General features: G+C 46.8%; 1 protein-coding gene and 1 long non-coding RNA gene across 12 annotated transcripts in view; one reads left to right on the forward strand and one right to left on the reverse strand.

Moving 5' to 3' along the window:
• ZBTB16 (zinc finger and BTB domain containing 16) overlaps positions 1–15,139 on the forward strand; it is a 197,119-nt gene that overhangs the window by 140,846 nt on the left and 41,134 nt on the right. The gene's annotated exons all lie outside the window — the stretch shown is intronic.
• Positions 4,796–10,899, reverse strand: LOC141408523 (uncharacterized). The gene is made up of 2 exons (XR_012423721.1): positions 10,601–10,899; positions 4,796–5,102 (listed from the first exon to the last, which is right to left on the reverse strand). It is a non-coding gene; the product is annotated as an uncharacterized lncRNA (long non-coding RNA).

The following is a 15,139-nucleotide window of genomic DNA, read 5'->3' on the forward strand; positions in this document are numbered from 1 at the left end:
GCCGCTGGGACCCGGGATGGGGATGCTGGACATGGATGTTGGGCCCCAGGATGGGGATGCTGGACGTGGATGCCGCTGGGCCCCAGGATAGGGATGCCGGACATGGATGCTGCTGGATCCCGGGACAGGGATGCTGGACATGGATGCTGGGCCCCGGGATGGGGATGCCGGACATGTATGCCGTTGGGCAGTGGGCAGAACACAGACCTTGTCCTTCCCCGGCTTCTCACCCTAGCAGAAATGTGATTGCAAATTATCATTGGGGATATGGAGGCAGCATGGTGTTTGGAAGCAATAATGAATTAGGAGAAGGAGAACTAGGTTCTTATCCTGGCTCTTCTATGGACTTGCTTCATACGGGACAAATGGCTTCATTTCCTTGCTTCTCTCAAGGTAGGGTGTGGGAATTGGGCAAGAAAAGTGCTCTTTGGGGGGTTCTCTGGTTCCAAGGACAGCCTAAGATTCTGATCTTGTGTTGATGGTCTGTGTTTTTCTCAGCCTTAGTTTTTCACGTTTGTAAACTATGATTAATAATCATAATGGTTGCCGTAAGAACTACATAAAATCATACATGTGGGGCCAGGCGTGGTGGCTGACGCCTGTAATCCCAGCACTTTGGGAGGCCGAGGTGGGCGGATCATGAGATCAGGAGATCAAGACCATCCTGGCTAACACGGTGAAACCCCATCTCTACTAAAAATACAAAAAATTAGCCAGGCGTGGTGGCGGGCACCTGTAGTCCAAGCTACTTGGGAGGCTGAGGCAGGAGAATGGTGTGAACCTGGGAGGCAGGGCTTGCAGTAAGCAGAGATCACGCCACTGCACTCCTGCCTGGGTGACAGAGTGAGACTCCGTCTCAAAAAAAAAAAAAAAAAGAAAAAGAAAAAAAGAAAAAAAATCATACATGTGAAGCCCTGAGCCCTGGAAAGGAGGACTGATGTATGCGTAAGTGGTAGCTGCTTGCTACTGTTATTTTTAGAGGCCTGCAGCTTCTGTCCCTCACCAGTAGACAAGAATTCCTCCACTTTATTTAGTAGCTTATTCAGTAACAATGTATTAAATACCGACTGTGTCTGAAGAAGGGATTAAAGATGACGATCTTTTGCCTCTTAAAAACTGTTCTAGGAATTGGAGGGGAAGGATAGAGTCTGGTCTTTGAGGACTATTATTCAGAGCGTGGTCTGTGCTCAGCACTGCAGCTTTTCATGTATGGTCCAATATAGTCATCAGGACACCACTCAGGGGGCTTCGCTGTCTGCATCACTGATGCGGAATCACAGCCTCAGAGAGGCTTAAATAATATGACTCATCCAGTGGCAGGACTGGGATTCCAGGTTGGTGTTTCTTGGGGTGATCTGGTGGGACTCACCATACTCACTGGTCTGAGTTGCCCTTTCACTCTCAGAATTGTCCCCACATCTGAGTCCTGATAATCAACCTCAGTTCTTGATGTCAGGTTTCCACTCGTCTCCCCTCGTGCCCATGCTCAGCCCCCCAAGCTTCTCCTTTATCCCTCTCTCTCCCACTGTCCACTCCTGTCTTTCCTCTCTGACTTCTCACCCTTCTCCTTAGTGACGCCACGGCTGCCCGATGACAGAAAGGAGTTAATAAAAACCAATGTGTAACTGAAACTTGAAAGGCCATAAATCGCCTTGTTTTTTCTAGGATGTTGGTAGCATTTTGATTTAATAGTTGGACAAACACAAGGGCCTATTTTATTCAGAGTTTACAGGCCTCAAGGCTGTTATTCCTCCAAAGTTAATAGCATTGAAATTGCAGGGTTTGCTATAATTTGCCTATCGCTTTCTGCTCCACCATTGATGTTTATTGTCAGCAGGATGGAATCTCAATCCGACTCACTTAGATAACATGTCTGTTCAACATTTAGATAATTGTACCATCATTAACTTGTCACATTATTTTAGAGATTCAAAACAGAGGCAGGGTAAGTAGAGGTACCCAAGGGTAGTGGAGGTGGGAGGAGGAGGAGGAGGAGGAGGAGGAGGAGGAGGAGGAGGAGGAGGAGGAGTTGGAGACAACCTTCTGAGTTAGACAGCCAGGAGAGGAGAAAGTTCATTGCACACTCTCGGCATTGCATTGCAGGTGTCTAAGTTAAGGAGGGGTGTGCCGCCAAGCCGGGCCCAGGGTTGCTCCCTTTGCTCCCTGAGGAGTCCGGGGACCAGTGTCTCAACCACCGACCGCAGTGGCAGTAGGACCTGGTATCAGCAGGCTCCTGAGACAGTGTGGCAAATGCTCAGAAACCCTTGGCGTTTCATCCCCGACTTTGGCCTTTATGTACCAAAGTTTCTAAACGTTCCTTAGGGATGCTGATTGCAACATTATTTGTAATTACAAAGCAATGAGCATGACCTAAATATCCAAAGGTAAGGAGTCTGTTAATGGTGGTGTGGAAAGATGCCCATGATGTTTTGCATGACGAAAGCTGGTTAGAGAAAACAGGTTATATAGTGTGGTCCCATTTCATATAAAATACTAAAGCCATCCTATAAGACTCTCTAACGCTCTATACCTGTTAACAATGATGATCTTTAGAAGTGGGATTATAGGGCAAAGGTGTTTTACTTTCTGCTTTATCTATTTTTGAGTAATAATAGTGATGATTTATAAGCACGTATCACGTACATAATTTTAAAAATTAAAGTCACTTTATAAATAAGAAAAATATCACCTTCGAGTCTCTGTCTATGGAAGGAGGACTTCTAAAAAGAAAAGGCTGCGAGTACAAGTAAATGAGTTTTGGGAGCATTCATGGACATCAGTATCTCAGCCACACTGGCAGGTGCCTCAGTTTCCCGCTGTTAGAACAGATAAATGCCAGATGGAGAATGCAGCGCAGGGGAATGGGCCTGTACCAGCACTCAGAGGTCGGGGCTGCTGTCCTGTTCACTATGGGCCTGACAGAGGAAGTGAGTAAGAAGAGAGCTTTTTCTTACACTGACATAAGGACTGCGGTCACACCTGGAGGGGGTGACAGAGGCCACAAATAAGAATGAGCTCCGCTGGAAGTGGGAGTGACTCCCCATGTGGGAGACTTGGGGATCAATTAAGTATCAACAGCAGCGGGGCGCTGAGTTTGGAACACAAAACTGCCCTCGGGAAATAACGGGGTGTTTGCTCCCTGTTCCCATGGTACCACGAGGTGACAGAGGTGACCACAGTGCTGTCCATCTGGCTTTGGACGCTGTTATCTCCTGCATTCCCAGGGCCTTCTGTGTGACCTGGGCAAGAGCACTGTCACTATTGCCTCTCTCCAATCTGTGTGTGCCCCAGTGACACAGGGAATAGGAACAAAAATGCACAAGGCAAAACCCATAGGTTAATGTTTCCCCAACTGTACTGTAAATAATGCAGATATTTGGGGGTAGCAGAGACAAACAATATAAATATTTTATAGACTGTAGGTTAAATAATGTATATATTTAGAAAAGCAGCTTAAATATTTCATATGCTGCAGTGAAGATTCCTGCTTAGAGGCATAATTTGGGCTGGTGAGGGCTGTGGGTTAAGGATGGGGTCCTGCAGAGCCCCGGGCGGAGGGAGTAGAGGGGATGCAGTTAAAGTGTGTGTGTGAGATTGGAGTGTTGTAAGGACAGGCAGGTATCAATTATTTGGAACCCAAGTAGTTGGACGTCTCTGATCTTTTTTTTTTTTTTTTTTTTTTTGAGATGGAGTCTCGCTCTGTTGCCCAGGCTGGAGTGCAGTGGCCGGATCTCAGCTCACTGCAAGCTCCACCTCCCAGATTCACGCCATTCTCCTGCCTCAGCCTCCCGAGTAGCTGGGACTACAGGCACCCGCCACCTCACCCGGCTAGTTTTTTTTTTGTATTTTTTAGTAGAGATGGGGTTTCACCGTGTTAGCCAGGATGGTCTCGATCTCCTGACCTCGTGATCCACCCGTCTCGGCCTCCCAAAGTGCTAGAATTACAGGCTTGAGCCACCGCGCCCGGCCGTCTCTGATCTTTTTAACTATCCTGTGCTCTTTTTGTTTTTAATGTGGGAGAGAGACAAATGACTACCTAATAACAAGAATTTATTTTCGGAAAGTAACTCCCAACCCAAGAGAATTGAAAATGTGTCCATGTAAAAACTTCCTCATGAACATTCATAGCAGTGTTGTTCACAGTAGCCAATCAAAGTGGAAACTACCCAACTGTATATCAGCTGATGCATGGATATACAAAATGTGGTATATCCATATACCATGGACTGTAATTTGGCCATAAGAAGAGCAAAATATTGATACATGTTACAGCATGGATGAACTTCGGAAATCCCGTGCTGAGTGAAACAAGCAAGACATGAAAGGCCATGAATTATATGATTCCATCTATGTGAAAATGTTCAGAACAGAAAGCTCTAGATGGTTAGTAGGTTAGTGGGTGCCACAGATTTTGGGGAGAGGAAAATGGGAAGTGACTACTAATGGGTAGTCACTTTTTGGAGTTATGAAGATATTCTGGAATTAGATAGTGGTGGTAATGGTATTCAGCTTTGTGAATACATTAAAAACCAATAAAAGGGCCGGGCACAGTGGCTCATGCTTTGGGAGGCTGAGGCAGAAGGATCACTTGAGCCCAGGAGCTTGAGGCTGCAGTGAGCTTTGATGGCACCACTGTACTCCAGGCTGGGTAACAGAGCACGACCCTCCCGGTTAAAAACAACCCCCCGCAAAAACGACAGCAACAACAACAACAACAACAACAACAAATTAAAAGGGTGGAATTTTATGGTACATCAATTATATTTCAATTAAAATAAAAAACAACTTCCAGGTATGTTGTTGGTTCTTACAGACTTAACCCAGTCTCCTATACCTGCAGCATTACAGGACTGTCTAGGTAACACTTTGCATTATAGTGACCATTCAGACAGTGCAGGAGACTGTGGCACCTTTAGAATCATTCTATTCACAGAAGGCAGCAGGGAGTAGGGGTGGCTCCGGGATGCCGCCTTGCCCTCCCCATTCCTCCATTTTCAGAAACAGGAAGGAAGGATCAGGTCCGAACTCTGATCTGGTAAAGTAGTAAGTCTGACATCTGCCAAGTCAGGAGGAGACGGAGTAGTTGCGTTCTGTGTAGGTTTCTAGAAGAAAAGCCAGCCATCATCTGACTTGGGAGGAGTCACTCTTGTCAAAAGCAAGATGTGGACGGTATTGACCCAGGCACCCCATTTTAAGAAAAATCATACCTGTAATACGGTTTCAGTATGGAGAAATTAGAAAATACTTACAAACAAAAGAAATATGTTCTCTGTGTCCCACTATCTTTTTTTTTTTTCCCCGAGACACAGTCTTGCTATGTCACCTAGGCTGGAGTGCCATGGCATGATCTCGGCTCACTGCAACCTCCACCTTCCGGGTTCAAGTGATTCTCCTGCTTCAGCCTCCTGAGTAGCTGGGATTACAGGCATGCACCACCACGCCCGGCTAATTTTTTATTTTTTAGTAGAGATGGGGTTTCACCGTGTTGGCCAGGCTGGGCTCAAACTCCTGACCTCAGGTGACCCACCTGCCTTATCCTCTGGAAGTGCTGGGATTACAGGCGTGAGTCACCACACCCTGATTCTTCTTTTAATCACAAATGGGGCTATGAGATTCAGTGTATGCTGTTTTGTAATCTGTGATTTTCCTACCAACAGACCTATGTCTTGATGATCATTTTGATAGTTTCCTAGTGTTCTCCCTACACCCATTCATTTTTTTCCCCCATAATCTCTGATGTTCCTTACTTGTGCACCAGGGACCAGACCCTGTATCCAGAGGACCTTCCAGGGGCTCCAGGCAGGAGAAGTATCTAACAGAGATGCAACTCATTACCACCTCTCACCTATTGCTGCTTCTGTCAACAAGATAAACTGGGCCCGCCAAGCAGTTTTGCAGTGGCTGTTTACTCGGCCATTCCAGGCAAGCTTGAGATGCTGGGAACGTATCCAGTCACCACATTCAGTCTTCTTAGAAATTGTTTCCCTGTTGGTCTTCTCTAGGCTTGCAAATGGTCACTCGCCCTGAGCTGGATTTGGGCAGGTAATTTACTTCTGCTACTAATTTAACAAATGGCGCTGCCCGGGGGTTGGGCAGACTGAGGAAAATATAGGCATCAATTCATTTGCCACGTTAAAACCCAGAGTTAAGTAACAAGTTAAGCATCTCCATACATTAAGTATCCCAGGCTCAACTAGGGAAGATTTCCTGGAGCTGATGAGCCCCAACCAGGCATTAGGAAAAAGGCATTAAAAAAAGAAATCTTCTCTGAACCTTAGGAGAAGTTAGCTAACAGAGGGATTGCAGGTTTGGGTCAGATGCAATGTTCCCTGCCCCCAGTAGGAGAAGATCCATTACAGATTGGAAATGACTTTGTCTCTTAAGTGTGCATTGTCAGATGGGATGCACGTTCCCCTCAACCAAACAAATATAAAATGCTTCCAGCCTCTGCTTCGGATTTTCTATTACTGTTTCACAGGACTCCAGAGAGTTTTAAGATAGCAATTTGATTAAGCTTATGGGGAAGATCCCATCAGATAACATTCTTTTTCTGCAGGTAGAGATAATGTGTTCAAGTATTAAGTATGTTTTAAAGGTAATTATCTTTTCCATATTCATTTTAGTTACAGGAATTGACAAGGGAGAGACTCTGCATTTGAAAGCTGCCCCTTGGGCCCTAGAGTTGCTCTGACTGCTTTCCTCTGGGGAACACATTTGAGGCTTTTGACAAATGAATGAGCACCAAGGGTTTTTCTATTTTGAAACGGCTCGGGATCCCCTGTCTCCAGAGAAGTGGTCCAGAGGACGAGGTCTTGGCACTGACCTCGTCTGGCTCCCTAGCTTAGATTCCTTGTTCTGGGATACTCACTGGGCTCCAAATCTTAAGCTCCTGGATGTCAAGAGGGAGCCTGGCTGCTACTCAGAAAGAGGACTTGTCTCATCCAGTACCGAGTCATGGCGCCACATCGCCCACCTTTCAAAAGTACAGCCTGGAATTGCCATTTACATATACTGATCCCAGTGTGGGGGTGTTTTCACATTGGGAGAGACTAATTAGGGGTCCTAGAATTCTAAAATCTGTAGACTCCTAGACTGTAGAACTGTTGCAAGGGGCTTTAGGGAGCATGATGCTGAGCTTCAGAGGGGTTCTTTGATTTGCTTGGGATCACACAGCAGGCTAGAGAGATGCACTGTGGGCTAGAACCCAGGAATCCCTGGTCTTAGACCACTCCTTCTGTCCCTCTACCCACAACTCTATGCCATCTCCAGAAAAGCTCCTCTTTCCCTTTCCTGGAAATCTCCAGAGTAGGAGATTGTGCCCCCAGGCAGCCCTCCTTGGCCATCTGTGAGTCAGGGTCTGCCCTAGGGCTCTACATGGGCCTGAGAAGCCCCCATAGCAAGCCTGATGCTGATGGCCTGGAGTTCCTCCAACCTCACTTTGCCTACTAGCTGTGCTGTTCTGAGCACTCTGTACATTTTTACAAAATAGAAAAATCAGGCTCAGCCCTGCTTTCAGAAAGCTAACTATTGCTAGGGAGGAAAACATACGTATCTAAAAAGATAAGTAATAAAACAAGGCAATTGGATGTGATATACCTGCACTAAGAATTGAGGAGTGATGTTTTTAGGTTCCCCATCCCTTTGTCTGCCCCAAATCCAGTCTGCTGTGGCCAGACACCTATTTCCCCCATGTTACTTCTCTGCCTGATCTCTCAGGAGCCCTTGGTTTGACAGCTGCAGCTTGTTGGTCTGAAGGCAAGTGACACCGGCAAAGGACCCTAGTGAGAGGTTTATCACAGAAGACCCCAGGATGGTGGCATGCCCGCTGTCTTTGAACAACTGCCTCATTCCTGTAAGACAAAGGTGGCAATGGAGGGTGGATGCAGAGTTGATGGCTGCAGCCCAGGGTTTTGGGGCTTGACCTCACGTGTTACATCTTCGGTAAGGATGGCTCTGGCATCTTAACACCCATACCTACTCTTGCATCTCTCTCTCCTATCCTTCAAAGGATCCTTGTTGTCTTACCCTAACTACACAGTGAAATCATTTAGAGGAACTTTATGAAAAAAATGTATTAATAGCAAGCAGAGTCTCCCACCTCAACCCGGATGAATCAGAATCTCCCACATGGGGCTCAGATATGGATGTATTTTCAAGCTCCCCAGGAGATTCCTATGTATAACCAGGGTTTAGAATTTCCAGATAATATTAGACTCTACTGCATGGCCTAGAAGGTCCCTCACAATCAGAGTCACAGGCCTCATCTTTTGCCACCCACTATGATGCGTGTACTGAGCCACTGGGAATTTCCCAGACTCTCCTGGCTGTTTTTCTCCTCCATGCATCTTCCACTAACCCCCACACTCTCATGTGTCTTGTCTGCCTGATATACATGTGTGTATATATATGCGTGTATATATATACACACACACACATATACACATATATATACATGTGTGTGTGTGTGTACACACACACATATTGAGGCAGAGTTTTGCTTTGTTGCCCAGGCTGGAGTGCAGTGGCAAGATCTCAGCTCACTGCAACCTCTGTCTCCTAGGTTCAAGTGATTCTCCTGCCTCAGCCTCCTGAGAAGCTGGAATTACAGGCATGTGCCACCACACTGGGCTAATTTTTGTATTTTTAGTAGAGACGTGTTTCACTGTGTTGACCAGGCTGGTCTCGAACTCCTGACCTCAGGTGATCCTACTGCCTTGGCCTCTCAAAGTACTGGGATTACAGGCGTGCACCACCATGCCCAGCTAATTTTTGTATTTTTTATTAGAGATGAGGTTTCACTATGTTGGCCAGGCTTGTCCTGAACTCCTGACCTCAGGTGATCTGCCCACTTCGGCCTCCCAAAGTGTTGGGATTACAGGCATGAGCCACCATGCCTAGCCTTGCCTGCCTGGTGTTAATAGAGTCTTCTCAGCTCATTTGTCTTCTCTATGACACCCTTTTCACAGCTGACCCCCCTTCTGGTCTCCGGCATCATAGATGTACACCACTTGCCCTTAGCTATCTTGCCACTCCATGAGTCAGGGTGAAGACTGAACCACTTGGGGGCCTTGGGCCTTTCTACTGTGTTAGTTCAAATAGTCATTCAATAAATGTTTATTGTATGATTTATCAAAAACAAAAGGGAGCTTCCTGATTAGAAGCAGGAATGAAGAATCTGTTTTTGTCTGGCTTCAGATTTTTGCTCTTCACTTGTCAGCTAAAGGACCTTGGATGAGTCACTCAACCTTTGCAAGTCTCAGATTCCTTGTCTGAAAAATTAGGACACCATACCTGCCCTTCGTACCTCAAAAAGGGATGTGAGGACCAAAATGGTCTTAGAATGGGGTAGGGTCTTTGCAAGCAGTAAAGCACGATTCAGATGTAAGGTGATGTCGTTGTGATGTTTCCTGTTGCTGGGGTTTCCTGTCATGGGCTCTGGCTTCAGGGTGCCCTGCAATGCCAATACACCCCCGTCTGTGCCCTCTGCACAGCCTCCCATCCCAGCTTTTCTGGGCCCTTTTCTTCCCTTGGCTGCTTTTATCTTGCACCTGCCTGGCTCTCTCCCTGCACATACCACGGCCTCCAATGCGGTAGAAAAGCAAGTTAATCACTATTGTTTTGAATGATAGAGAAAATAATGAGGGAAACACTGGTCCATTCAGTGATTAAGTATTCAGTAATTAAGTATTCAGTGTTAGGTGGTGGGCAGAAGTTAGGAAGAGAGATTATCTTAAGGTTTTTCATTCAGTGTCATCCGAATGGGTCAATGAGACAGATTCCACAGGCAAACCATTCCAGATCCATAACCTCTAGAGTGTAGAAAGTTTCAGAAGGAAGAGATTCCCCAAACTGTATAATTCTGTTGCAAATCTCATTCATTCAGTGGGGTTTGACAAGCAACCACTTGTGCAGGTGCCTGCATCCGAAGATGACTTGCCCTCAGGAGCCAGCAGACAAGAAGAGGGCAGAGACTAAGGAGATCTCTTTGTGGCTTGCATGATGGGTGCAGCAAAGGTAGATAACCCAACTCTGGTGGGGTGAGTGGGCAGGGAAGGCTTGGAAGCAGGAGGAGGAGACACTCAAAGCTGCTTTGGGGTGCACTTATTTTGTGTGCCGGAGAAGGATTTGCTGGCCCTTTCTTGTGAAATAAACTTTTTTGTGTATGCATGTGTATGTAGGCTGTTACTAATCCCCTCCCTTTCTTGATCTACTGTCTTTCAGGTTAGTGTTGTCTGGGATTTGAGGAGGGAGGAAGGATATAAAAGGGCAAAAACAGGAGACCCCGGTGCCTGGATTCACAGCCTTCACATTCCAGAGATCCCCAGAGGCCCCTCTCCCCGGACCCTTCAGCTCCAGAAAGCCATTGTGCTCCCTCCTGGCCTCTGACCCTGAGGCTCTGGGAAGCAGCAGGTTGTTGACACTTGGACAATCATTTCTTGCAAGGCAACTGCCTCCCTGGGGAGCTCTCCTCTGCCGTAGGGTGGTGACTATTCCCCCAGCCAGCGTTAAGGAAGAGAAAACTTAGCTGTTGGTCAGAGCAGGAGGCAAGGAGAGAGAATCCTCAATTTCAGGCCCCCAGGCATGTTCACCCCTCTCTCACCTGCCACTTCAGGAGTACACTATAGCCCAGGGATAAGCTTCAGGAAAATGGGTTCTGGAGAGGCATTTCTGACCAGAGTTCCTTCTGGCATCCTGCTGTGGGTCTCATGTTTGTTGAGGGGACCCCGTATTTCTTCATGAAGGATATCTGTATGTCTGCTACAGTCTCAGGAATGCAGCCACAGGAACAAAGACATTTCTAGCCCTGGTGCTGCTACTTATTAGGAGCAAGACTTCGGGCAAATTGCTTGTCCTTTTAGAAGCTTGGTTTCCTCATGGGTAGAAGAGAGTCAAAAAGCCACTTGCCCAGTGAGCCTGCTGAGAAGAGCAGATGAAGGAGGCGTACTTTGCACTCTGCGAAACACTGCAAATGTGCGGGTTGATCATTAATGGTTTCTCTTACAGCTAAAGCTGGTGTGTGTGTGTGTGTGTGTGTGTGTGTGTGTGTACAGTTTGTGAGTATCAGGTTCCCAAGCATTTACTCTCTTCTCTCCTTTGTAGGACATTTCAGGAAGCATTATTCAAAAGCCGGTGGGGTGGGACAGAGGGACTATTAAAATTTTTAAGAATCACTTTGCATTTCTTTCACTTTGGTCTTAATAATAAATAACTTGAACGCTGCAGCTGGGAGCTGGGATGTTCTGTCCAAATTAGCATAAATCTCTGTCTCAAACAGCCGAGCATCCCCCTTCAATGGGCGGGATCAGTACCATTTCCCCAGCAATGAGAAAAAGCCCTCTTGCTAAGCTACAGAAAAAGCTCCCTTGTGCTTTAATTTTGGAAGTAGCGGATTAGTGTGGCCATATTTAACCTTTGACCCTGAAACAAAAGCATATCAAAATTAGTTACCGAGAGCGTCTGTCTTCTTCTCCTCGCCCCACTTCCCTGTTTGCCAGGGCTAGTTTAGGATCGTGGTAAACTGCTTCAGAGCAAGAGCAAAATTTTGGAAGGCCATCATTACCTTGGAGACATTCCGGACACGGCGTTCACTGCCAGGGCTCCTGGGGTCTAAGGTGGGTTAAAGGACAGAGATGAGAATCTTGTACCACAGTGGGGTTCAGAATTTGTGGGTTGGATGTACAAACTCTTTCTCCACTAAAACTAGCCTAGTTTCTGGCTATCTTGCAGATTTGACTATTCAGATGATATGTTGAGATATATATATATTTTGTTTGTTTGTTTGTTTTTTAAGATGGATTCTCACTCTGTTGCCCAGGCTGAAGTGCAGTGGCGTGATCTCAGATCCCTGCAACCTCCGCCTCCTGGGTTCAAGTGATTCTTCTGCCTTAACCTCCCCAGTAGCTGGGATTACAGATGTGCACCACCACACCCAGCTAATTTTTGTAGTTTTAGTAGAGACAGGGGTTTCACCATTTTGGCCAGGCTGGTCTCAAACTCTTGACCTCAGTTGATCCACCCTCCTTGAACTCCCAAAGTGCTGGAATTACAGGCATGAGCCACGTGAGTGACCTAAAAGTGCGGAATGATTTCTGCCTTCTTCTCCTTCCGGGCAGAAATCCATAGACTTGGTGGTGTGGGGTGGAGGTATATCTAGACCTGAGCCATTTCCGTGGGTTTAAATCTCATCCTCCCTGTCATTAGCTGTCATTGTGGCCTTGGACAAATTATTTGAACTCTGAGCCCTCCACCTAGCTTCCTTATCTGTAAAATGGGCATAGCAGTAATAGTGCCCACCTTCTAGAGTTATTTTTGAGGACAGATAACAGGATACACATGAAGTGCTTACTGTGGAGTTTGGTGCTTACTAAGTGTTGAGCCAGTACTAACTACTGTTAGCACAGTTGTTACCACTGTCATCAGTATCATCCTTATTGATTCTCCGTCACTTCCCCAGGTCCTGGTTGGCTCCCTTCCCCTCTCCCCCGCATTGGGCTGTTACTGGCGACCTGCCCCATTTCCTGCTTGTCCTCTGCCCTCGCCTTCTTTGCAGTGATTTCCAGAGTCCCCGTTTGCGTTCGCAGTGGGGAGTTTGACTTCATTTCAGACCAAGAAGGCCAGCTTGCAGCAGGGGATGGGGAGGGCAGAACGCTTTATAAGCTCGCGATGAAAGCTGTAAAACGAGATGGTCAAGGATCTGGCCAGGCCCGGTTCGGGATTATGGCTGGCCCCTGGAATGCTGAGGGGGGCCTCTTTTAAGAAGCCAGCGTCTCTTTACAGTGTATCTCTCATAAACCCCAACGCTGGGGCGAGGGCAGGGGGACTCGCCCTCCTGGCATGTGATTGATTATCTGGTATTTATGCCATTGAGGACTTGTCAGCGGTCCGGGGTCAAAGGGTCATCTCATGTGTCTTGCCGCCAGCCCACCTCCTTTTGTACAGTGTGGACTGGGCGAGCTGTGCACAAAACAGCTTTTTCTTTTCCTTGGGAAAGGGGAGAGGGGGAGGGGGGAGTGTCAATGAATTTTTTTTTCATCCTTTTCTGAATAGTGTTCTTTAAATTCTAAAGAACTTTTAATTAAAAGTAGCAGGAAAATTCATCTTGAGAAGGTTTAACTTACCTTAACAGATACTTTTGTGTCCCAAAGAAGCTGGGAGTGACTTTGAAAGAAAGAAAGAAAGTAAGGGGCTTTGTTGTGTCTCTCCCCCTCCCCCAGGCATTTTCAAAGTTTCCTGGAGTTCTTGTCCACTCCTGTCTGATGTGGACCCTGCTTGGGAGAGCAGGAAGGGAAGAGGTCATTCTTCTCCTTTAACATAGCCATACAGATTTAGAAAGGGACTTGGGGATTCTCTGCTGCCATTTTCTCCTGTTATAGATAAAGAAACTGGGCCTTGACAGGTGAAAAGACTTGGCTGTAGAGTCGCACAGCTACGTGGTTGCGGAGTCAGGCACTGGGCTGTGATTCTCTGTATTTCCTAGGGCTCCTTTGAGCCTGCCAGGTTGCTTCCTGAAGCTGCTTCGGATGCCACGTGAAGATGAACGTAATGATACCATTGCTGTCGTTCAGTCCTGGATGTTTGAGACTCTTAGATTCCTTGGGCTGGAAGGGTCCCTGAGGGACCACCTGGCTTATCCCCCCCTCCCCCATCGCCTGCCTCAGAGCGGGCAGTCCGTGCTCACATGTGCCAGAGGAATTGCTGTGGATCCCTTTTCTAAAAATCTGCAAAGGAAGGCTCTGTGTTTTCTGCTTGGTAGAAAATGCCAGCACCCCTCCCTTCATCACTGGATGGTCTGGACATTCTTCTGAACAGTCAACTTTGTTTCTTCCTTCTGTGGCTCAGGAGTGGCCCACCCATGGAAGCTTGTCTGTCTGTTCCCCCTTCCCTCCGACCCCCTGTGTGCCCACAGGGGGCTCCCCAGAGCTGTGACTGGCCAGGACACGTCAGTCTACTGTGCTGCTCCACCATGGCCTGGTTGCTGCAGGGAAACACTGACCCTCTTAACTCTCACCCAGGCTTTCGGTGACGTGAGGCCTTGATGAAATGCTTTGCCCATCGCTTTCAACTCACTGAACCAAGGTGGACACCAGGCAGAAAAATCATTTGCCGAGAGATAGGTATTTGCAGGACTCGCATGAAATTCACGTGTCCTGTATCCTGTTGTTTGTCTTCCCCATCCCACCACCTCCTCATTTAAAAAATGCAATACAAAGAATTGCCTTCTAAAGAATAGCTTTAGAAATCCTCATTCTTTTCCATTCCCTCCATTCCCATTCAAATTAAATTAGCGAATGCTAATTTGGACTGATGGGGCACCACTGTGAAGAAGGTGTGAAGAAAGATCTGCTTCTTGCTCATGAGAGGAGACCCCAGCCGTAATTGGATTCTCACTGAAGTCACTGGGTGCCACACACTGTGCCCGTGCTTACCTCAGACTATTTTATTTGGTCCTCGTATTAACTTTCCAAGATGAACATTTTTGTGTCCAGATGAGGAACACCAGGGCTAGACATAGGTCGCCTTCTCTGGGGTATAATTTGCTTTAAGCTAAGTAGTATTAAACATGTTAAACACGTCGTCTTTTTGAATCCACATAAAATCCCTGTGAGACAGGGATTGTTGTTATCCTGGTTTTAGATGAAACAGGCACAGAGGAGTTAGGTAACTTACCTGAGGTCACACAGCAGTAGTAGTGGTGGAGTGGGATTTGATCCATCATGCATGACTGCAGAGTTCACACTTGAACTACTTGCTGCTCCGCCTCTTTAAGCTGTAGAGCTGGCCTGGAACCCAGATCTTCCTGGTGCTGGCGCTTGTGTTTTGTTTTGTCTTTTCCTACTATTCTGACATAAATCTGCTGGGGAGACACTATATATAGACATACATAATAGGCATATATGAATCAGCCAGAGACCAGCAAAAGGTCACTGTGTAATCAGATGCCAGCCTGGGTGGTGCGTGGAGAGGAATTTAGAGAAGGAATATGTTAACGAGGACACAGTATTTAGTCTCATGTCTGGACCCCCATAGTAAGGGGACAGAGCCTTACTCATCTTTCCATCCCCGGGACCTAAGTTAGGGCCTGGTACACATTATATGTTCAATAAGTGCTGATTAAATTACTGGGAAAAGTTAGTAGAGG

The sequence above is a fragment of the Macaca fascicularis genome, chromosome 14, assembly GCF_037993035.2.
Source record: "Macaca fascicularis isolate 582-1 chromosome 14, T2T-MFA8v1.1".
Lineage (NCBI taxonomy): Eukaryota > Metazoa > Chordata > Mammalia > Primates > Cercopithecidae > Macaca > Macaca fascicularis.